General features: G+C 41.6%; 1 protein-coding gene across 1 annotated transcript in view; it reads right to left on the bottom strand.

The window, feature by feature from the left end:
* The window catches only part of zswim6 (zinc finger, SWIM-type containing 6), a 111,208-nt gene extending 89,071 nt beyond the window's left edge, over window positions 1-22,137 (bottom strand). The window contains exon 1 of the mRNA XM_066651220.1: window positions 22,095-22,137. The gene's annotated coding sequence lies outside the window, so the exon portion shown is untranslated. The remainder of the gene's footprint in view (window positions 1-22,094) is intronic.
* Window positions 22,138-23,944: the final 1,807 nt, after the last annotated feature.

Here is a 23,944-nt window from a genome sequence, read left to right as displayed (position 1 = left end):
AGCCAACTGACACCACTGTTGGCCTGGACACACACAGGGCCCATTTCAATATCTTTATTATTGTTTCATTTTGCCCCGCAGACAGAAATATGGTGACTCTGTAATGACACAATCTATTCTCTCTGCATGAGCGCCATCATAGTAGGGGAGTGGGGGGCAAGAGAGGACACACACACACACACACACTAACACACACACTCATATACTTACCAAGTCACAGACGCTAATGTTTTTATGTATATACACACACAGACATGGCCATGTACATTTACACCTCATACTGTGAAAAAGGCAGAGAATAAGTGAAGCCCTGTAGATTACCCCTTAATTCATTTAACTTCTCTTCAAACAGATGTTTCAGCTGATATTCCTCAGAAAAATGGAAGCTGATAAATAATTTTTAATATTCATAATATTTATAATATAATATTACTTATAAATCTAGAGAATTAAGACTCTAACATCCATAAAAGACACAGTAACACCAACATTGTCCCATTCAGATGAACAGAATTATCATGATTTTAGTTTATTTCATGATTTTATTAAAAAAAAAAACTTTTTAAACAATTCAGAGGATGTTATGAAACCCAGTGTCAATAAATGGGTAAAAAAACAAACAAACAAAGGGGAATCCCTCCAATATGATTATATCAAGATTACACATAGGTGTAAATAGTTTTTCTTTATTTAAGATGGATCTGACTCTAAACTCAGGAGACTGTTAATAATGGTTTCCCCCAAACATATCGTTCCACATTAAAAGACTTGGAACCTCTGAATGTAAACACACGAGAGAACACCATTTCCACTGAATCGTTGATGTATCCTTTAAATATTTAGGTAGTTTATGTACATTCACAGACCACTTTTTAAGGGACACTATACACTACTACCAGACGTCCTCTTTTACCCGGACATGTCCTCTTTTTCAGACTTAAAAAAATGTCGGGGCGGAATTTCACAAACGTCCGGGATTTTGTTTTTCTAGAGCTTACAGAGAACTTCGAGAAGCGCTTCGTTCACAAACTAGTCCCGCCCTCCCCTACTCCAATTGGTTCGCTTGAGTGAGAAGGGGGCGTGGTGAAGTAGCCTAAAATCTTCTGATTGGACGGTCTGACTGTAGAGCTACCGTTATTGGTCGATAACCTTCTTTGTAAACATTTAATTGGTCAGTCTGCACGTCAGTCCCCCCCCGGGAGACGTGTCCTCTTTTTCACCATCTCAGATCTGGTCTCCCTATACACTACACACTCGCACTGCTCTCAAAACAGCCTCAGGTCTTTTTTTGCATAGATTCCACAAGATGTTGGAGACATACCTGTGAGTTTCTGGACCACAGTGACAGGACTGCATCTCACAATTCCTGCAGATTCCGAGGCACACACTGCTGTTCTATCAAATCACAACTGTATTCTATTGAACGTGGATCTGGGGGAAAGGGAAAGCCACTGAATTGCATTGAATTCATTGTTATGTTCTTAAAATTACCTTGAAACTTTAGCTTTGTGACAGAAGTAGCCATTGTGGCTGTGAAGGAATGCACATAGTCAACAACAATACTCAAATAGTCTGTGCCATTCAAACTAGGATTGATTGGTGTGAACTGGCCAAAAGTGTGCCAAGAAATCACTACCCACAGCTTCCAGCGTTTACAGATGACACAAGGCAGGTAGGGTCCATTGATTCAAGCTTTTGTTGCCAAATTCTGATCCTACCATCTGTGTCTTCAACTGTCCAGTTTTGTGCCCAATGCAGACTCAGCTTCCTGTTCTTGCCTGACAGAAACACTGCTGCAGCCCATCCACCTCAGGGTTTGATATGATTTACGTTCTGAGATACGTTTCTAATAACAACAATCGTTCAGCGTGATTAGTTGAGTTATTGTACTCTTTCATTTGAATTAGTCTGGCCATTTTCCATTGACCTCTCTTATCAACAAGGTTTTGTTATGTAGAGCCGATGCTTACTTGGTGTTTTTGCTTTATCCCACCATTTTGCATACATTCTAGACTATTGTTCATGCCCAAGGAAATCAGCAGTTATATAAATAGTCACACCAGCTCACATACCGTATTTCCCTCATTCTGATGCTTGTGAAGCTGCTTGCACTTATCTGAATGATTTCATGCGTAGCATTGCTGCCACATGATTGTCTGAGTAGATAATTGCACGAATGTGTAGATTTACAGGTGTTCCTAATAAACTGCTAGGGGAGTTTGAGTTTGCCTCGTGTCCTGATTGTTAAAAATAGGGAAATTAATCACAACTTTGACTGGAAATGAAATAAATAAAGGGTAGTCTCTGACTACTCAACTGGGCTATACATATACATCAGTGCCCAAGATGTACACATGCTCCAACACACAAACTGAATGCGAGAAAATGCCTTTTCCCAAAGCAACGTATTTAATGGGAAATTAATGTTTGCTGTTTCTTAAACCAGACACAGGTTCTATACAATCATTTCTGTATAGTGCACTTAATTAGCATTTACATTAGCATAATGATCATCATATAGGCTTTATTTGTTCATAACAAGGAGAATGTTACAATAAAAGCAACAGAAATGGTTGCCGACATAGAGTCTGTTTTCTCACTGCAAACAAAAATTTTTTTTTTTCAAGTGAAAATAACCTTAACTCTAGTGGATATATCTAAATATTCATATTTTGCAGTGGTTGTGTAAATATTATAATGTTAGAATTAGTTTATTTTATTACTGATTCACTTATTTTGTTTGTTCATTCATTCATTCATTATCTGTAACCGCTTATCCAGTTCAGGGTCGCGGTGGGTCCAGAGCCTACCTGGAATCATTGGGCGCAAGGCGGGAATACACCCTGGAGGGGGCGCCAGTCCTTCACAGGGCAACACAGACACACTCACACATTCACTCACACCTACGGACACTTTTTGAGTCGCCAATCCACCTACCAACGTGTGTTTTTGGACTGTGGGAGGAAACCAGAGTACCCGGAGGAAACCCACCCAGACACAGGGAGAACACACCACACTCCTCACAGACAGTCACCTGGAGCGGGAATCGAACCCAATTATTTTGTTTTATTTTTGTTTTAAGCATTATTTCTCATTTCACTAGTTTAAATGACTAAAAAACTAGTAAAAAAAATATAGAAACAGGTCTAAGATTATCTAAGACTTCACTACATTAGATATCATTTTTACAGTATCAAATGTTTTAGATAATGCTACCAGACAGAATAAAACTGTCCTGAGGTCTTGGTACGTCGATTAAAAAGGTTTAATCTATAGTAAATATATCAGATCTTATTTTGTAATCACATGTAATTCACACCTGCTCTTTGGTGGTCCTGTGGGGATCCTGACCATTGAAGAACAGGGTAAAAATGGGCAAAGAAAAATGCAGAGCAATTGACAGAGTGCAGAAGTGCAATCTTGTTGATCTATGTAGTGTTACAGTACGAGATTTGTCATAGTATTCCTTAAAAAAAAAGCTAAATTACTTGTGTTAATTATGGAAACACGTTAAATGTTCAGCCAGTGGAATAAGTCACTTTCATTGGATAAAATTACTTAAACCAAGCCCTGTGTATTTTGATCCACTCGACTCTGTATGTTAAGCGTTACTGTGAATTTAACACTACATTCACTTTCATAAAGTGTGTATTGACCAGAGTTAGAGGATTTCACTTGGTAGGATTTTTTTTTATGGTTTTTGCAGTGCACCCACATTTCAAAGCATTGCTGTGTGCATGTTTAAATTCCTCAACACCTGGCCTCCACCAGTTCTGCAGGGGGAAGCTCTTTCTACCTGCCCCATTGTGTTAATTGCAGCATTGGCTTGAACAGCTTCTTTATTAGCCTTTTTCTTCTGCTGTTTTCTGTACGCTGCTTTCTCCCTGCATCTATGCTGAAAACTCCATTTACCCCCAGTCATTTCTAGCTTTCTTTCTTGTTCTTTCATTCTTTCCTTCTTTCTCCCCCCACCCTCTCCTCGCTCTTTCCGCTTGCTGGAGACAGCCACAGCAAGAGATAACTAACGACACTTCTCCTTGCACCTAGGGATCCCCCCCCCTCCTCTTTTTTCATGCCAGCCTCATTTGCATTCCGATTAGTATGCATGAAAATTTTCTCACTGAACTTTAATACCCTAACTGCTGCATAATACACTTTAATGAGCATAAAAGTGAGCCTGACAATTAAAACTCACATTAATCACTAAACGCTACAGTCAAGGCGGGCCTAGAGAGGGAGGGAGGGGAGAGTAAAAGGGGGAGGGATGTATTTGCAGTTCTAGAGGGCTGGGAGAGGGTGGGGGGGGGGTGGTACAGGATGGGGCAAGAGCAAGAAGCGAAATGAGAGAGGAAAAGAAAGAAAAGAACAATGAGGAGGGGTTAGCAGGAGTGAAGTCCTCAGCACTATGGCACCTGAATGCCAGCAATCTGCAGCTCTGTGCTTCCCTGGGCAGACAGGGATGACTAATCGAGGCTGGTCAGCTGGAGAGCCACTCCATCAGCTCATACGGTCAGCTGACCATTACAAAATGAACATCCACTAGGGACCCAGCCAGAGTTCTGCACCAATACATAAATATTTATCCACCTCGCCTCCATTACACTGAGGCGGGGCTTTAGATGGACACTGCTTCTTTTCCCCTATCCTTATATATATATATAAAAAATGTATACATAAATTGTACTGATGTATTTATCTTATTATGGAGTCATTAACTTTTACTAAACCACTACTAGTAAGTAATTTAAATGATTTATTGTTTTCACCATATAAATTGAGTATACTAGTTAATTATATGATTATTTTTCCCCAGCACTCTTCTAAAACAGTTTAAATATATTCATACACTTAGTGTAGTATATACACATATATTTCTAATTTTAAAAAATGTAATTTGCAATTCTACATATTGCTGTACTTTGTGTTACTGTGAGAAATGTACTTAAATTGCATCATAAGAGTCAAATAACATATGACAAGTGTACTCATAAGTGTAGCTTAATATAATTTAAATTACATACTATTAGTAACAGTACAAATTAGTGGTTCCAAAATAACATAACAACATTACTATTTCAGCACATTTTAAAGTATACTTATTTTAAATAAACACAAGTGATAATCTAAAGTCTTCCCAAAGGTGTAGGAGCCTTTACTGCAGCTAAAGGGGTTAAAATTGATAATAAATAGCCTACATTTTTCAGCAGAAGTGCTGGATAAGCATGTGTCCACAAACTTTTGGCCACACTATGTATCAGCCCAATAGAGACACACAGGTAAGCAATGTGCAAACATGCATTTTGATGTCCTTGACAGGTCAGTGGAATCTGGTCAAAAATGAATTTATGAATTTTTATTTAATTATGGGTTCAACACAATGATAAATATTAATTTTTTTAAAAAATTAGACAAATTATGGAATCCAAATCCAGTGTTATTGAATTTGCACAACAGGATAATGCATTCCTTTATGAATTATGTCCTTGAGAGGGCAACTCGACTTTAGCATTAACTTTAGCTTTGGTAATTAGTTGATTTTCTTGGTGGTAGATTAATAATAATTAACCGATAACAATTCTGCACAATATTAGCATAATATTATACATATAACACATGTATAATATAAAAGTGGGGGCTCCTGAGTGGTGTAACAATCTAAGCGTTGGCCTTGTTTTCAGAATATTGCTAGTTTGATCCCTAGAGATACGTCAATCATAGGGAGCAAAAGATTTATCAAAAGCCACCCAAACAACTTCAGATACTAAAGTTGAAAAAATAAATAAATAAACATTAAAAGAATTGTGGGCGGCACGATGGTGCAGCAGGTAGTGTCACAGTCACATAGTTCCAAGGACCTGGAGGTTGTGGGTTTGAGCCCAACTCCGGGTGACTGTCTGTGAGGAGTGTGTTGTGTTCTCTCTGTGTGCACGTGGGTTTCCTCCGGGTGCTCCGGTTTCCTCCCACAGTCCAAAAACACACGTTGGTGGGTGGATTGGCGACTCAAAAAGTACCCATAGGTGTGAGTGTGTGAGTGAATGTCGCCCTGTGAAGGACTGGCGCCCCCTCCAGGGTGTGTTCCCGCCTTGCTCCCAGTGATTCCGGGCAGGCTCCAGATCCACTGCAACCCTGAGCTGGATAAGCGGTTACAGACAATAAATGAATGAATAAAAGTATCTGTAATTGGACTGGTAAAATCAATGTGTCTTAAAAACATACTGCATTCTAACTAACATTAACAAAAGATTTAAAAACAATCAGGGATGTTCTATTAGCTGGTTATTGTTGCCGAAATATTGATAAAAACTAGACCTGGCATAGTGAATAGTAAACATGGACATGGACAACGTTTTTGAATAGGAGTGAATCACAGCCGTCAGCAAAAGAAAGTGGTTCAACTTCAACAGAGTCAGCATCATCAACCATTGGTGAAAAGCAGAGAGCTGTTTCATGTGAGTCCACACTAGTGAATGTGTAAATTGGTAGATGTAATAAAAAAAACGGTTGGCTGCGGTTAGCTCACTGGCAAAGGTCAGAATAACTCATGAGATGAGCTCTGGTTAATTTGAATGTTAATCAAGTTGTACTCAGTACTAAAACATTAGATGTAGAACTGGGGCTTGTAAGATTTTTATCGGACTCTGCCAAAGCGACATAAAACGTTTTATTCTGATCCATTAAAATAAGAGAAATGCCGCACTTTTCTGCCTCTTTAGATGTTTTATTAAAATGTAAAGCAAAAGAAACAGTGAATAACATTTCACCAATGTAAAGTTCATTATATTTTTAATGTAATATTTTTGACTATGGGGCGGCACGGTGGTGCAGCAGGTAGTGTCGCAGTCACACAGCTCCAGGGGCCTGGAGGTTGTGGGTTTGAGTCCCGCTTTGGGTGACTGTCTGTGAGGAGTTGGTGTGTTCTCCCCGTGTCCGCGTGGGTTTCCTCCGGGTGCTCCAGTTTCCTCCCACAGTCCAAAAAACACACGTTGCAGGTGGATTGGCGACTCGAAAGTGTCCGTAGGTGTGTGTGAGTGAATGTGTGTGTGTCTGTGTTGCCCTGTGAAGGACTGGCGTCCCCTCCAGGGTGTATTCCCGCCTTGCGCCCAATGATTCCAGGTAGGCTCTGGACCCCCCGCGACCCTAAATTGGATAAGCGGTTACAGATAATGGATGGATGGATGGATTTTTGACTATAACTAAAAATGATGAAGTTACTGTGCTGTTACTAATGTAAGCATTTTATTAATGTTATGTTAAATTTGAATGGCAAATAATTATAACTATAATATAAATAAACATTCTTTTTATATGATTAACTGTAGTCTAAACGTTGCACTGCATCTCTGCACAGCCCAGTTGGTTTAGTGAATATATTAAATGTAGTTAAAAGCAGAATTGAAACAAGCCATGAGTGTGTATTTAAATGGGATGTTTGCCATTTGTATGCATTTTGTAGTTCTACAATTACAACGTTTCAGCTCTTTTACTTTGTTCTCCAGTGATCAGGACCACCACAGAGCTAAGCAACACCAACTATGTAACACCACTAAGATTAGTAATGCAGATTTTATGTCAAATATGATTTAAATTAGACCTTTTAAATGAGAAGTTTGCCTCTTTTTATGGTCAGAAATTAAAATAAGTCAGAAACTATTATGTTTTGCATATGGAACGTACTGATTTGTTTAGGGGCAGCACAGTGGCACAGCAGGTAGTGTCGCAGTCACACAGCTCCAGGGGCCTGGAGGTTGTGGGTTCGATTCCCTCACTGTCTGTGAGGAGTTGGTGTGTTCTCCCTGTGTCCGCGTGGGTTTCCTCCGGGTGCTCCGGTTTCCTCCCACAGTCCAAAAATACATGTTTGTAGGTGGATTAGCGACTCAAAAGTGTCCGTAGGTGTGAGTGAATGTGCAAGTGTCTGTGTCACGCTGTAAAGGACTGGCACCCAATGATTCCAAGTAGGCTCTGGACCCACCACGACCCTGAACTGGATAAGCGGTTACACATAATGAATGAATGAATGATTTGTTTAGGAATTCTGTCTCAGGTGGCTTGAAAAAGAGTTCATATCACTGCTGTAAATGGGCAAATAAATCTTCAGAGATGTTCTGGTTCTGGATATTTGGGCTAAGCCCCAGATATTTAACATGTTTGGGCTAAAACAACACGCAAAGATCAACATGTCACTGTCCAAAGAAAAACATTCACTCATTCATTCATTGTCTGTAACCGCCAGTTTAGGGTCGCGGAGGGTCCGGAGCTTTCCCGGAATCACTGGGCGCAAGGCAGGAACACACCCTGTAGGGGGCGCTAGTCCTTCACAGGGTGACACACACACACACACACACACACCTAAGTTGCCAATCCATGTGTGTTTTTGGACCGTGGGAAGAAACCGGAGCACTTGGAGAAAACCCACATGGACACAGGGAGACCACACCAAACTGCAACATTTCTGTAAAAAGATTTTATTCCAAGTAATTTTGGAGCGCACTGTACATTCCTTTTTTAAACTTAAGCATTATTTTTTCCACAATATGCAAAATACTCACAAATAAGAACTAACATAATCATACCAATACTGTAGGTTCATTCATCATAGAATTTTCATGCAATTTGAAGGACAGCTGTTGTTTTCCAAAGACGTAGTAAACAAAAAAGGACAAAAATGGCAATGAATATGTTTTTTTCTTTGGACAGCAAAGAATAATAAGTTATCACAGATAATATTATCACCTTAAGTATGTTAATCTGAGATCAACCTATGCGTTATATATTATGTGAATTGATCAATTCCACTTGAGAGTTGTAAAATTTTAACACACCCACTCATGTTTGACAGAGTAAAGATTCTCCACAAGGGGGAGCTATTAATAATTCAAGTAACTTCTGCATGCATCACTGAAAAGTTAACACTCATACACACTGGTGAGCTCACACACACCTGGGGCAGTCAGCAGCCATCCCCGTGCTTGGGAAGCTGTTGGGGGTTAAGTGCCTTGCTCGAGAGGATTTCAGCTGTGAATGTTGAGGGAAGCGAAAGCTCGGTTCCTTCACTGCAGCCACACTGTATGTCCAGCCTGTGTTCCAACCTCTAGTAATAAAAAAAGGTCTGAAACACACCATGCACATAGTGCTGCGCTGTCACAGTGCTTCAACTGTTTGCTGATATGGAAATGTTCACTTGATCAGAGTAATGATACAACAAGGATATGGAGATTACCACAGGCAAAAGAAAAGCAGCGGGGCTACTGTGTACGAGTGGTGCTTTGCATCAGTGACATCACGCGTCCTTGTTCTCTTTGTTGTACGGAGACGTCCTAGGGCGAGTTTTTTTTTTCTTCATTTCAGCCCGTTAGAGTGGGGAGCGGGAATTCATCACACATTCCACCAAATGAATTGTTAATTTGGAGAGACAAAGACATATTTTCACGCGTTTGCATTTTTTCGCACCCCTTCAGCTGAGCTTTCGAGGCGAGGAGAGGCGCTCCCTCCAATTGGTTGCACTTGAGTTGAGTGTATGAGCCCATTTGCACCTGCAGTCTGTGTGCTTGGCGCGTTCAAGCGTGTATGTTTGTACATGTATGTGTGCGCGCGCGCACACACACACACACACACACAGATATGCACTTATGCATGCAGGGAAAGGAGGAGGGATGCTCCCCCCACGTATTTCTTCAAAAATAAACCCTCAAACCAGTGGGCAATGTGTGCACAAACCAGTGGGCTCCATTACACACACCTCCTCCCTCTCTCTCTCTTTTTCTCTAGCTTTTCTCTCTTCCTCTATCACTCTCTCTGTCTCTCACTCATACCCCATGCAGCCTGCTTCTTCCCCCTCCTCCCGTCTCTGATGAGCGCACTGTATTTGGACACTGTACACAGATGTATTTGGTGGTTGCCGGAGTTGCTGGGGCTGCTGTGCGTCTGGGCCAATGTTTGTGTGTGTGTGTGTGTGTGTGTGTGTGTGTAAGGCGAGAGGCTGAAATGTTTAAAACATAAAGCCCATGCACAATTTATAATGATGCGCCGCTGCTTTGACAGCGCATGGCTTATTAGCCTCTGGACCCTCAGGCCTTGCTCTCAGGATGCTCAGCTGTAATGGACAAATGTGCTCCACAGATTTATGTATGTAAACGCAAAGGCTGGCAGGGGCGGGGCAGGGTGGAAAGGGTGGAGGTTGAAGGGAGGGGTCACATCCCACCCCAACGGCTCATGCAAATGCGAGGATAAGGAAGGACAAAGGAGGGTCAAATATCTGAAGAAATGCTTGAGTCATCCTGTGCAGGATGGCGCGATCAAAAAATGGATGTTTCACCGCACCGTGCTGGTGAAAGAGGAGAAATGCAGACTTCGTTTGGCCTGAATTTCCTCAAATGCCTTTTTTACAGACACTCATGGATCCGGCTAATTGTAGCCAATCAGAGTGCACTAAACTGTCACCTCTGATTCCCAACGCTCGCGTTAAAAGCCAGAAATCGGGCAAATGACAAACGTCCTGACTCCCAAGCATGAAAGGTAAGGCTGGAGATCATTATCTTGAATTAATTAACGAATCGAAATGCTCAGTGAGCATGAACGCTCTTCATTATCTGTCATGGGAATTCACCTCTTTTTTTTTACGAAGATTAAGAAGCAGTCAGACCACAAAGGCTCTGTTTTTTTTTGTTTTTGTTTTTTTGTTTTTTTTTTAAGGACACCTTAAAATAAACCTGAAATACCTACAGGCTTCAAAATAAAAGCGCCCCTCCATGTTGGGAAACATTGGTTCCTTCCTCGCCGGCAGCATGCATGTGCAAGGGGAGGCCAGGTGGGATCTCCTTTTATGGCAAATATAATGAATATGGTTATTCTGACAGCCTGTTCACACCCAGCCTCCAACAAACTGCCGCAAATTCACACCGCCCCCCCATAGGCCCTCAACCTCAGCCTTACTATCACTTCTTCTACATCATATCCAGCCAGCATCTACAGCATCGATCCTATAGAAGTATAAACAGATGGGGGGTGGGTAACAGAGGAATCCATGGAAAATAGCCAATGAGTGCCTCGCCCCACCCATGAACAACTGCATTACAGTAGAATTGATGATGTGGCCACACACTGGAAGGGACGTGCAGCATGAAGGACAATGCTGGAGCAGGGAGGAGGGGGAAGAGGCTGGAGGTGTGTGGAGATTTAGGCCTATCTTGTTGGGTGAATGGTAATGAAATCCTACAAGGGACAAGCTTAAGGAGGACAGCCATCCATGGCCTCTCCAGCTAGGAACAATGCCCTTCAGCCATCTACTAAGCTTAGAGCAGGAGAGAGAACTAAAATGAAAGCGTGAATGTAAACAATACAATAAAGGCAACGTAGATGATTCTGGAGAACTACCAGTCTCACAGCAAAACAAACTCCCCTCTTCCATTCATGTTCATTCCGCATCTTTTAAGGTGGAATGGTACATTTGAGTAAGAAGCCAACTGTAGCTTGTTTGTGGTTGAAGTTTAACTTGAGCTTTTAATTTGTATCATTATCTGTATTCAATTACTTTCAAACAAAGTTAGCAGTCTCCCAGATTTCAGTTCCACCTTAAGTAATGTAACCTGGTGCATATTTTAAGGTGGAACGGTATGTTTGTGTAAAAAACCGACTGTAGCTTGTTCAATGTTGAACTTTAACTTATCTGTCTGTCACTGAATTACAACAGAAACTAATTTGTAACTCACGCTGTTTAGTTTCTGTCTATATTTACATTTAATGCAGAGCCAGAAGTATCCTGAATTTGGAGGCATTTCCTTATTAAGTAATACATCCTAAACAGCAAAAAATAAGTCAATATTTAGCTCCGAATGGGGCAGGAATAGAGCGACAATCTCTTTTCATGCTTATTAACATTCTGAGGTTCAAATGCCTCAAGGTGCCGTTTCTTGGCCGTGGCTGAACTAGCAGCACAGAGAGAAAACCTTCCTTTGTTTCCCATTTTCAGAGCCAGGGCTGCATAGCAACACTGAACATTTTCCAGCATGCAAATACACAACAGAGCTAGCAAACCTTGAGGAAATATTCTCTGAATTTTATAGAAAGTGCACTGGATTAAAATCATAAACATCGCCTTTAAGGATAAGTCTGTAGACAACACTTAAAATGACTGAATTTGAAATGTAACGAAATGGAATGCTCAAGAGCAGCCGCACAAAACCATCATGCTAAGTGCTAAGTGTGAGCTAGAAGGGTATAAGTCCTCCAGCACTGCACTGTGGAGCAGTGGCTCTAAGTACTCTTGCCTGACGGAGCGTAATTCAGTACCTCTGGGTTCAGAACTAATCATCAAACCTGACTTCACTAATGCTTTAATGGCTGGATGCCATCAAATCATCACAGAAATGTTGCAGCTGAAATATGGACACACTCCTGAGTAATAACCTAGATTTCAGAAGAAATGTTGGATCAGCAGGTGTACCATACCAAGATTACTAACACTTCCTGAAAGGGCAACCACTGCTCATGAAGGTCAACACCTCACACTTTGAGCAATGCCCTTCAGCCTTCTACTCTTCTTGAGACTCAGGGGCACAGTCACATTGATCTGAATACAAGCACAGACAGACAGACACACACACACACACACACACACACAAAGTAGCTGTGGCCTACCAGTTTGTTTCATTGCAAATTGTTTATTCCTAAAAAAAAAAAAAAAAAAAAAAAAAACTTATCCGAATCTAACTTATCTCATACTTTTGTGTCATTCTTCTTTCAAAACAAAGATTTAAAGAAATCTTTCAGCCATTCAGCCATTTTACTGTGCCAAAAACCTTGAAATGGTTTTTGGGAGATGTCTTTGTCCAGACACCCATATCCAGACTAGCTTACAATTTTAGTAATGTAGCATTAGGTGTCTTTCCTAAGGACACTAATTGTCTGGTGTGAATGCCCAGGTACTGTAAGTATACGCTGGTCTGCCATGTGAAGGTCAGCTGTGGTGCCCACTACTCAACCTTTAGCAAGACATCCTCTTGTAGTGTTTTTTGCTGCACCAAACATGAGCAAGTATATCTGAGTACAGCGCTGGGAAATTGAGGGATATATATGGGTGGGTACAACCTGAGTGGGAAATTTCAAAATGGTCAGAATGACAACTTTGGCATTTCCATGTGATAAAAATCATATTGCATTTTCCTTCCATGTAGTTCTATACTTCAGAATGAATCACTGTATCTGAGATGGTCTATGCACTAGCTCAGTAGGTTCTTTGGAAAACAGGTAATAAACAATATTCACTCTGAACAGGATGGTAGGGACTTAACGTGTGCAGTATGTGGTTGTACTGTTACAAGGAGCACATATAAGGTCATTGGAGCAATCACACTCATCATAAACAATCATACACAATGAGGATAGAAACAAGGAGGCCAAGAATGACCACTTTAAAAACAAGATTTGAGTTCAGGTTGACTCTAAACATTTGAAGATACGCTAGAGTCATGGAGCAAGGACTACGGTGATTGGAAAAAGGAGCTTTATGGTGGACTGTGGAAAAAGTTATGGACAAAGGCAAATAGGAATTCAAGTGCTATGTTTGTTTTGCCCGAAAGGCTATGCAGTGCTTTTCTGTCTTATGAGCAATGCCCTTCAGCCTTCTTCTAGTGCTGCTGATAGACAAGGTCCAGGGACCCTGTTACACTGGCTTGAATACACAACTAAAGCAGAGGTTTGTCATGCTTTTCCACTGTGGATTTCTTCATACATTTGGTACTAAACGAGCCTTTTTCTGATCGGTTCTTATTCTGAATGGTCATCCAATTCAGGCTGCTTTCTTAGTCCTTCATGTTCTGAAAGGAAGGCAAATCTGAATTTTTCTCCAGTAATTTCATATGGTTATCCAGCCCATCTGGAGTACATTCGCTCCTGGCCTGTTTTTCGAAGTCTGTGTCTTAATTGACAGCTTTATAAAGACAGACTAAGTCTGTGTGAGCTCCATCTCTAATAAGATTGGGGTAAGATACAGATGCAGGCACCTGTGCTTTCCTCCCAATTTTCTTAGCGATAAGTGATATGGGAAGGTGGTTGTCATGGCGACGACCGCTCTATCTTTAGGCAGATAACATTTAGGGACGATTACCTCCACGGTGCTTGAAATCCACACTGAAAAATAACTTCATCCAGAGAGCGGTAGACAGAAAAGACTCTTAGGATGGGGTTATTGTGGAAGGAGCATTATCCATACGAGGTCAAGTGCAGAAGACAGAATGGGTTGTTACAAGAAATTCAGCAGCAGAACTGAATGAGAACATGCTATAGGCGTTGAGGTCCTGTTTGTCGTCTTTTTAAATAATAATAATCATTGCAGTAAAAAACCTTGTATTTCCAAGCAAGTAAATTTACCGAAGGGAAAAAACTGTAAAAACTTTCAGTGAAGGTCATTCATTCATTCATTTTCTGTGACTGCTTCTTCATTTTCAAGGTTGCGGAGGGTCTACCTGGAATCTTTGCATGCAAGGCAGGAACGTACTCTGGACAGGGCACTACACACACACACACACACCCAGCCAATCTGCCAATTCCTTCCGACTTAGATCCTTCCCTCCCAGAGAGAGTGAGACCAACTGTTCTCTCTTGGACTCCAGGTCTTGGATGCTAAAAGATTTGCTTATGTCATTATTACCAGCCAACAGCAGTTAGCAGATAAAAGGCAATTGTACTGATCCAGGACAACGCAGTGGAGAAAAAACTTGAGAAAGACAGAGTTTGACAACCTCTTTTAAGTGTTAGCTGCTGACGACAACGAATCCAGGGAGAATTTGGATAGTATGGCTTTGAACCCGCATGGGCATCGGAGTGTTTTCCTACTTTCTTAGACTGCTAAAAGGCTTTAAAACACAATTTGGGAGTTTCACTCAGACAAATAAGTGAATTTTCACTTGGAGACTGTTGTGAGATATGAATGTATAATGCTGTGGGCCTCCGTCCGCTTTTTAATAATTGAAACGGTTGTATTGTGTTAGGGCGTATTAAAGCCGTGTTGCATTAAAAATGTTCTATTTCATTTAGGAGACGTTTTTTTCCCCCTTCTTATTAAAGTGTCGGGGAAATAATTGAAAGGATTGTGCGCTTATAAATATTTGATCTCCACCCACTCACATCCACGACTAGAACTCAGGCATTTACACCTAAAAAAGTGTTACAATGTGTTTTTTTTTCTTCTTTTTTCCTCTCAGTCACTTGAATAATTAAGACTGGTGTGTTTGGGCCTGCGAAAAAAAAGAAAAAACTCCAACAAACTAATTTAAAATGAAATAAAAGCCCAGGTCTTTGAGGACATTAGATATTTATCGCCATTTATTCATTATTAACACACAAAGCCCTCATGATAATTGATAGATAAAAAGAGCTTTTTCAAGAGACTATGCAGTACCAGATGTTCTGGAACAGAAAAAAAAAAGATTTCTCCATTATTCGCCATCATTATTATTCTCATCTGAGATCGGCCTATTCTCTAACATCGGGTCTGATGCTCATAATCCACACCTAACATTTCTAAAGTGAACATCCAGCATATACGCCTCAGCTATAACATTAAAATGACCTTCTCCACTTATTAAACAGGTGCTCCTACTAGTCTCTAGTTTATCAGTGGTTCTGCGTACACTGTTATCCTCCTTTATGTGTTATTTTGGTGGACAGTTATTTGTGTTAGTGCATGTTGGGCTGGTAAAGGTGGATCAGACACAGCAGGGCTGCTGGAGTTTATAAGCACCTCAGTGTCCCTGCAGGACTGAGAATACTCCACCAAGCAAAAAAAATATCGAGCCAGTGGTGTCTTATGGGCAGCGTCCTGTGTCCAATGAAGGTGCAGCAAATTACACATGACTGCTGTGTCTGATCCAGTGACACACACTAACACACCACCATCACTGACCTAAATAATCCCTGATCTGCTGGGGTCATGTGGAAGCCCTGAAGAAGGTAATGAGAGGGGGCTTAAAAAGAACGCCAAGCAACTGAAGGACTACACTTTGAATTGTAGAACTACAAAGTGCACTTGTACGGCCAGTGGAGAAACAAGGAGGTCCTTTTAATGTCTTATGTCTAAGATGTTGGCATATTCCACTAGACAAAATTTGCCATTCTTGGCAATTTCTTCTGAATTTAAAGGTATTGATGTGCAGTGTGTCTCTGTTACTCTGTATTAGATGTTAGTACATTGCTGTGAATACGGATACTATTCAGCCACATAAAATGATATTGAGGTTCATTTTGAATCACAAACTCCACTCCAACTCATCGCATCTGCCCAAAAAAGACAGGCCTAGTCCTTTACCTACACCCATCTAGTTGACACTTGGCTTTGAGCATGGTGATCTTAAGGTCATGAGTTATATTTCATTAAATACAAGAGATTTTACAAGCTGTGTGTGCAGAACTGAACATCTGTGTGCACAGTGGGAGCACCTTAAAGTAGCTTCATTAATTCATTCATTTTCTCAAACTGCTTATCGAGGTCAGGGTCACGGTGGGAAGAAGCCTGCCTGGAGTCACTGGGCGCAAGGTGGGAACAAACCGTGTACAGGGAGCCAGTCCATCACAGGGCAACACACACTCCCACATTCACTCAAACATATAGACCCTTTCGCACAGTCAGTCCATCTACCAACATCAGTTTTTGGACTGTGGGAGGAAATTAGAGCACCGGGAGGAAACCCACACCGACACTGGGTGAATGCAATTACCCCAGGAGCCTGGAGCATGTCGACTTAGCCTAAATCACTAATTCTATAGTAATTATCTTCTCTTGTGGAGCAATTTTTAAAATTATGGGCGACTGAGTAAATGAGTGAGTCACAGGCAAAAAACACAATACTCACATTGTCTGTAACCACTTATATCCAGTTCAGGGTCGCGGTGGGTCCAGAGCCTACCTGGAATCACTGGCCGCAAGACAGAAACACACCCTGCAGGGGGCGCCAATCGTTCAGATTGTGCGACATTCACTCACACACTCACACCTATGGACACTTTTAAGTCGCCAATCCACGTACAACGTGTGTTTTTGGACTGTGGGAGGAAACCGGAGCACCCGGAGGAAACCCACGCAGACACAGGGAAAACACACCACACTCCTCACAGACAGTCACCCGGAGGAAACCCACGCAGACACAGGGAAAAACACACCACACTCCTCACAGACAGTCACCCGGAAAAAACCCACGCAGACACAGGGAGAACACACCACACTCCTCACAGACAGTCACCCGGAGGTAACCCACGCAGACACAGGGAGAACACACCACACTCCTCACAGACAGTCACCCGGAGGAAACCCACGCAGACACAGGGAAAAACACACCACACTCCTCACAGACAGTCACCCGGAGGAAACCCACGCAGACACAGGGAAAAACACACCAAACTCCTCACAGACAGTCACCCGGAGGAAACCCACGCAGACACAGGGAGAACACACCAAACTCCTCACAGACAGTCACCCGGAGGAAACCCACACGGACACAGGGAGAACACACCACACTCCTCACACACAGTCACCTGGAGCAGGACTCGAACCCACAACCCTGCACCACTGTACCGCCCAGTATAGAATTCTAGCAAAATAAAAAACCCAGCCAGTCCACTGTGGCATCTGAGACACAAATGAATTAAAAAATATTTTAACTGAGTAATATTTCAGTGTCCTTTGGACTAAGAATTCTCGTTGGCTAGTTTATGCCTGAACTCAAATCAGTGGTCAGGTAGTGACTTAGCAGTCAGTTCTGTGGCCCAGTAAGTGACAGGAAACAAAGGCAAAGTGGTCATTAGGAGTAAAGAACGTATTGAAGCTCTTATGCTCTTTCTTTTTCTCCTTTCTTCATCAGGACGAGAAGCGAGGGTGTTGTAGAGTGGGGAGAGACAGAGAGAGGGAGACACACAAACAGAGGAAAGGGAGAGACAGAGGAAGGGGGGATGGATTAGGCAGAGGAGAGAGAGAGATGGGCAGAGAGAAAGACATGGTAATAGAGAAATAGAAAGATTGAGAGAGACTGAGACTGAGGGAGAGAGAGAGAAGCAGTGAAAGCGAGGGGGAGAGATGGAAAAGAGGAAGGGGGGGGCACCTCAGTTCACTTTTTCTTCTTTTCCTTTTTCTTCCCCCTACCTCCCTCCCGCCCTCCTTCGCTCCGTCCTTCCCTGCAGGCGTCCACACTTGATGGCCTTTATGAAAATATCATAAATTCAATCAGGGCCTGCAAATTTCATGAGCCGTCCATCTTCCTCCTGAATTTCTTAACGGGGTGTCAAAACAATCTGCCCCGTGACGTCTGACAGTCCGCACAGCGAGGAGCCAAATGGCTGGAAATATTCGGGCCGTCTCTCTCTCTCTTTCTCTCTCTCCCCTCTGCCTAATCCATCCCCCCCTCCTTCCCTCCCATCCCCCACTCAAAAATCTGAATTTCATATCACTGAAATATGAAGGTAGAGTCAGATAATTTGAAGGCCCTATGACTCTCAAATGCTGAAGAATCACGGCACATCAGACAGAACTGTAGACCACCTCCCGCTAAACGCTGCTGGACCTCTCCTTTCTAATATTACCACTCCTTTTTTAAATCCAGTCATAAATCACATGGACCTTGAACCGTTTTTTAACTTTTTTGTTAATGTCCGTGGTAATGATACACCACATGTCCAAATAATTCATGAATTCCTCTGCTTTAAGGTGCACCCACTGTGGCACACACACCGCTTGTATAATCTTCATAGCAGTCACACATGGGCTAAAGTCTCCATGCTCAATGCAGAGTATAAGAGGGGTGTAGCACGCCAGAATTCGGCAGTGGAGTAGTGCATCTGCGCATCTGAATTCTCTTGAATGAGGGAGTTCCATCCAATACCTTATAGATGAGTTGGTGTTGTGTTTGTGATCTAAAACTAATCATCCATTATGAGCTCAGTCAATATTTCTTCTGAAGAGTATCGACAGTTTCCCTCTACTCTTCTGGGAAAGCTGTATTCCCATCCAGCCGTCGCTTGGCATTGTGCATGGTGATCCTGAATCAGGTGCTGCTCTGGTGTACCATTTCATTTGGAAGTTATTTATATAACTTCATTATTATTTTGAGGTTATAAAGACTGGCTGCACTTTAAAGTGAAGTAATTGTCTAATTATAGGTGTGTCTATGAAAGTACACATAGTGTAACATAAAATTCTGGGACCCCTACAGGTGATTTTATAACATCCCATTCTAAATACATAGCCATTAATATGGAGTTAATGCATTAGTAATGAAGTCGATGCATTAATATTTGCCTTCACTGGAAATAAGGGACCTAAACCAACCTTGAAAAACGACTCTTTTTCATTATCCCTCCTCTACCAATCTTTGCAGTCAGGAAGGTAACATTCCAATGGTATATGCGTACTCATAACCTACTCGTGGACTTTTACAACCTGTGTGCCTAAACACTTGGAACCCCTGCTCTGTTACCTTACTTAGCCTGCCATTTAGATTCTGAGTTCCTGTGGTTCCTAAATTATTCCACTTTTAAATAATACCACTCAAAGTTGATCATAGGGCGGCATGATGGCGCAGCAGGTAGTGTCGCAGTCACACAGCTCCAGGGGCTTGGAGGTTGTGGGTTCGATTCCTGCTCTCGGTGACTGTCTGTGAGGAGTTTGGTGTGTTCTCCCCGTGTCCGCGTGGGTTTCCTCCACAGGTTTCCTTCCACAGTCCAAAAACACGGTGGATTGGCGACTCAAAAGTGTCCGTAGGGGTGTGTGTGTGTGTGTGTGTGTCTGTGTTGCCCTGTGAAGGACTGGCGCCCCCTCCAGGGTGTATTCCCGCCTTGTGTGTAATATTTAGATAGATAGATAGATAGATAGATACTTTATTGATCCCCAGGGGAAATTCAAGAGTTTACTGCACACATTTGAATTCAGTGAGCTTTTTAGAATGACCAACACTTCTCAAATGTTTGTAAAGGCAGGCTGCATGGCTAAATACCTGGGTTCAGTGATTAGGTGTACCCCTATACTTTTGTCCATGTAGCGTATCTTAAAATACTTTATCATAAGCTTTACATATAAAAATTGAATTATGTTGTGGCTGCAATAATATGATAATATTGGAAACTCCTATTAGTAATTTAGTAACAATAAATTAAACTTGTTTTTGATTAGATTTGGGGGCATGATGCAGTGCTAAATTGACCATGTGCCCATCCTTGCAGAACACTTCTCTATACAATGTCTAATTCTCATCATGAAGATGCATATGTCATGTTAATGCCTCATCACAGACACACAAGCCCAGAGTTAAATGAGAGATATTTGATAAAACAGTGTCTGAGTATTATCACAGTCCCAAATCACTTCACACATTGAGACTTCTCTGGATGGGACATTTTTACTCGCTTCAATGGCCGGGAGAGGGCCTGAGTGATTTGGGCAATATGTCCCATGGGACAAAATGATGAGGAGAACCCTTTGTGACTAAATACGTTCTGTTCTTCTGTTCCAGCAAATGAACCCATTAATAATTTAGATTAATGCAAATAACCACAAATGAAGGATAATTGCCCAAAATCAAAATTCAATTAATGTTTAACACAGGCAAATCTTCCTCGAACAACCGGATCAGAAAGTTGGGGTTCTCCAGGGAGGATTTTAATATTGTTGAACTGATGGAATATCACAAAGCCCCCAGTGAACTTGTGAACTCTACAAAATCATGCACACAGCTCAAAAAAAGCTTAAGTACAGCTGTAACTCAACAAGAGGATGAAGGGGAAGAAAAGAGAAAGAAGAAAAATATGGTCGTGGTGATGATGAGAATGATGATGATGATGATGATGATGATATGCTTTACCTTAACCACTTTAGTGCCCTGATATGGTCCTGAGATATTGACCTCTAAAGTAATTTTAACATGGAGACGTATAAGGAATTCTAAGTCTGAGCTGCTTTTCTCTACGTAGAAAAAACTAAGGGCTAGTGTAGTTCTGAACAAAATTAAAGTTATTTTGTCCGAGGCAAATAATGCCACTGGATCCTTTGAGTTATCTCAATTTTAAGTATTCAAAATATATGAATAATTCTACATTCAGTCATTATAAGCAGGACCACAGTGTTTTTAAGTGATGTCCCACAAAAATAAGTCTACTGTTTAACTTCATAACTACTGTATAAAGACTCTACCTACTTGGACTCTGGTTTATTCACTGCCATAGCAAATTAATGTCAGGTAGTGTTACTAACACAAAGCTCTGGGGTTATGGTTTAAGACCCTGCCTTCAATCACTGTCTGTGAGGAGTTTGTTTTGTTCTCCCTGTTTCTATGTAAGTTTCCTATTTTCTACCATATTTCACAAAGCTTGCTGGGTCTTTTAGTTGCTAACCCTAATCCTGGGGTTTTCCAGATCGGAACAAATCCTTAGAAATCTTAAAAGTCTAATGAATACATTTCTTATTGTTGATAACAGTTCATTAATATGCCATTAATAGTCTGTTGCTATAGTATCCCAGGTGGTGGCTAATGTGTTGCTTGTTATTGCTATGGTATACCCCATGACTTCTAAGGTGTATCTAGGCAGTTGCTCGTATATCCAATGTGGTGGCTAAAGTGTTGGTAGGTGTTTGTTATTGTATCCAAGGTGGTTGCTAAGGTGGTGGCTATGGTTTTTCAGGTTGCTGCTGAAATTATCCAGGTGGTTACTAAGGTGTCCTCGGTGGCTGCTAGGATGTTGCCAGTGGTTGCTCTGGTACTGTGTGTAGTTGTTTGGATTTTACTTGTGTATGTATCATTAAGTGAAGTGAGCCCAAATATTCGGACCCCATTGATTCTCATGGAGAATAAGTCTGGAGACAGTGTTTTGCTGCATGGGAACCTTACAGGGAATACACACTATATCTATACATACTATGTATCAGAAAGCGGTATAAAAGCCTGAACTGCACATCAGACCACACATACAGGAGATTTTTGGAGAATTTAAACTGTGGGGCTCTGAAATTGAGAGTGAGGTGTGAGATTACAAATATATATATATTTAAACAATTCTGTCATTTTCTTATTTTTTTTACACTATAATTAGGAAATCCAAATTTTGTCATGTGAGAAACTTACATCAAGTACGATGAGCTGCTTACGGACCCATGAATGATGAGACAAAGCCCTCCAGAGCAGGACCACGTGCCATTTTCATATCTGCAGAAAACAGAAGCTTTTATTATTACCTGCTGCTATTTATCTTTGTTGTATTTTGTAGACAGTTAATAATACACAACACAATTTCTGAAAATGGGATGTTCTGATGATAGTGTTCATACTGACAAGTTGTGGGGGTTACCACTGTTGGCCAAGTTCTCTGAAAACTCACAATAGGCACCTCCAAAGGGAGGAAAATAATAATTTTGCTGGAATACAGGACTTTACCAAGGCCAAGCTGAAACTGCTGAGGACACATAACTAGAACTAAAGGCCACCTCCACAATCTCAGAATAAAAAACTAGGCTTTCTTACTGAGAGCTGTACGTATTACCAGTGCAGGATAAACAATCTAATAAAGATGTGATTGATTTAATGTGTATTGTCCGCCTGTGTTTTTCTTAAATTAAAGCTCTCCTGGCTCTCAGACAAACACTGAACGTCCTTAATTTTACTCCCGGGATCACTGGCAGCTGAGGATGCAGCAATCTGGACTCTTTTTCACCGATATTCCCTTTCAGATTTTAGGCCTGGACTAGAATGCAGCGACACTAAAGCCATCTGTTGTTGTGTTAAAAACAAACTGGTCGTCTTTTTCCCTGGTGCTGCACAATGAGAGGAGAGAGAGAATGGAAGCAGAAATAAAGGAGGTCGTGATACTTGAGTAAATAGGCAGTCGCACTCGTCTGAGCCGTATTTTAATATTCTGAGATATGTCCTTAATATTTGTATAAAATGTACAATATTAACACTGTATAAGCACGTACAACAATTCATTATGATATCAAAAGCTATAAATTCCAGCTCAAACCGAATTAAATGGTAATAACGTGGGGGGGGGGGCGAATAAAGGGAACAGAGAAAATAAAAACGGTCACTCACTGAGTGTTTCAATGTTGTCCCAGCTTTCTCATTTGTTCTCCGACAAACCACGCCCAGTCCACTACGATTGGTCAATAGTTCTTTACTTTGAATATTGCGCCCATTTACATACTTCTCGTTGAGCTTCAAGTTGAAAAAAGCATCTTCGGCCAATCATAGCACGATATGCAAATTAACAGCCCGCTACTGTTTACCAGATGGCAGAGGGTATTCTGTTTACGCACCACTAGCCAATCCTATCGCGGTATGCAAATCAGTCCAGTGGCTCTGGTCCGTCCGTGACAACGAGATGCCAGTCAATCCTCGCAAAGGAGGCGGCACTTGTCGGAAAACGGGTAACATTAAAGAAAAAACACCCGTTTTCTGAGCAATTGTGTTGAACGAAGATAAACAGCGCCTCTACAGGTAGAGCGGTTCAAAACGCACCTGCAATGAGAACCTACACGACCTGGCCACGAATCGCACTTAATTCTCCCAGCTCCTCTGACCATACAGGAGCAATTTACAGTTCAGCAATTACAAAAACTGTGTCCCATCTGCTGCTCTGAATACATTGCTTGAACTCAGGTATGATTTAGGGGACTGTACAGCTGTACAGTGACACTGGCTTGGTTGTGGTTGTGTGTTAATGTGTGTTGTGTTGGTCATGTGGATCAGACACAGCAGTGCTGCTGGAGTTTTTAAACACTGTGCCCACTCTCTTTCCACTCTAAAAGACACACCTCAGTGGTCCACCTTGTAGACGTAAAGTCAGAGACAGTATCTTGGTTGTCCTCTAGTCTTTCATTCGTGGACACAAGATGCTGTTGGCTTGATATTTTTTGTTGGTGGACTATTCTCTATTCAGCACCGACACTGAGCAGTTTAAAAACCTCAGCAGTGCTGCT

Source organism: Hoplias malabaricus, chromosome 18, assembly GCF_029633855.1.
Source record: "Hoplias malabaricus isolate fHopMal1 chromosome 18, fHopMal1.hap1, whole genome shotgun sequence".
NCBI lineage: Eukaryota > Metazoa > Chordata > Actinopteri > Characiformes > Erythrinidae > Hoplias > Hoplias malabaricus.
This window is presented reverse-complemented; position numbering and strand designations above follow the sequence as displayed.